Source organism: Equus caballus, chromosome 19 (assembly GCF_041296265.1).
Source record: "Equus caballus isolate H_3958 breed thoroughbred chromosome 19, TB-T2T, whole genome shotgun sequence".
Taxonomy (NCBI): domain Eukaryota; kingdom Metazoa; phylum Chordata; class Mammalia; order Perissodactyla; family Equidae; genus Equus; species Equus caballus.
Window position 1 is genome coordinate 2,346,600 of NC_091702.1, and position 1,799 is coordinate 2,348,398.

Consider the following 1,799-nt stretch of genomic DNA (forward strand, 5'->3'; position numbering starts at 1 on the left):
TGGACATTGTTGTTTCTTTGGGTTCCTAAGTCTTGCTGGGAGACTGATTCTTGACTCCTTCTTGCTGTCCTGTCAGCAAACAGAATTTCGTTCTCCATCATCAACTCTCCAGGAAGAACTTTGGACTTCCGCCTGCAGACCTTTCTCTCAGAGATCTCATCCAGGTGCATTTGAGAGTTTACTAGATGCTCAGAAGAGTGTAAGATAGAATGGAACCTAAGAATGTATACATGGCGAGGCAATAATACACAAATTTCAGAATATCTTCTGGGACTTTCATGGAAACCAGAATAGCAGCCCCTTATATTTGGGCTTTTTCTCTGCATGTACCTGATCATTGTGTTTGAAAACCTGATCATCATCCTGGCTGTCAGCTCAGACTCCCACCTCCACACGGTTATGCACTTCTTCCTCTCTAACCTATCCTTTCCAGAGATCTGTTTTACCTCCAGCACTATCCCACAAATGCTATGGAACATCCAGAAACAGCAAAATTATAACCTACAAAACCTTCATCATGCAGATGTATTTTTTCATGCTCTTTGCATTGTTGTACATCTGATGGCTTATGACTGGTTTGTGGCCATCTGTCGCCCCTTGCACCACAGAGTCATCATGAAGCCCCAGCTCTGTGGTCTGCCCATTCTGGCCTCCTAGATCATGAGTAGTCTGAATTCCTTGTTACAAGCTTGATGGCATTGCAGCTTTCTCTCTGCACCAACTTGGAAATTTCCCAATATTTTTGTGAACTCAATCAGATGGTCTAACTTGCCTGTTCTGAAACTTTTCATAATAATGTGGTGATGTGTTTTACAGCTATCCTGCTGGGTGGTGATTCTTTTGCTTGTATTCTTTACTCATACTCTGAGATAGTTTTTTTGCATGCATGGAAATTCATCAGCTCGGGGGAAGTATAAAGCATTTTCTACCTGTATGTCTCACCTGTCAGTTGTCTCCTTATTCTATTGTATAGTCCTAGGAGTGTACCTTAGCTCATCTGCTATCCGCAACACGCACTCAAGCGCGACGGCCTCAGTGATGTACATGATGATCACACTCATGCTCAATCCTAGCATCTATAGCCTGAGAAATAATGATATAAAGAAAGCTCTGAAAATTTTCTTTGTGAGGGAAACTATAAAAGGTCCAACTGTCCTAGGACTGAAGAAGTGCTCGTGAGTGCAGAGGTTAAATCTGTCTTAGAGTCAGGAATTTTGATTATTTGATCATACTATGAAAGTGATGTTGAACTTTCTATTTACTTTTGGGAATTACTATTTCTTTGACATCAAATTTTCATTTTATTTTAAGTAACTAACTTTATTATGTTTTTTCTCTCTCTGATATCTGACAGTTTTTCCCTTTATTGTGCTCCTACTTTCCCAAATTTATTCCAAGTATAGATTAAAAATATTGGCAAATTCTGAATCACTTAATTAAATAACATGGATTTTCTTTAGAATGTTTTTCTCAAATGACGTATCATACCAAATACTTTTGTTTTACTGAAAGAATTATCGTAGTTGTACTACTCCTATGGGAAAAAAATTACATTTGAATACCAATGCAATTTTTATAATTTTATACTACAGGAAAATCTGAGATCACAATTTTTAATTTTGTTTCCAACATTCCTTTGTACAACATTGCCTTAACTACTCTTCTTGATAATGTAAACTCTAATATACTTTTGTGATTTGAGGCTGGTCACTGGGTTTTATTCTCCTCACTATGATCCTGTTCTCTTTCAGCTTGGTGTCAGCAATGCCTACCATAGTCACTAGCAAAATGATTATCAA

General features: G+C 37.9%; 1 pseudogene; it reads left to right on the forward strand.

Annotated features, from left to right (window-relative positions):
- The first annotated feature begins 222 nt into the window (after positions 1–222).
- Positions 223–1,179, forward strand: LOC138919020 (olfactory receptor 7A5-like; annotated as a pseudogene).
- Positions 1,180–1,799: the final 620 nt, after the last annotated feature.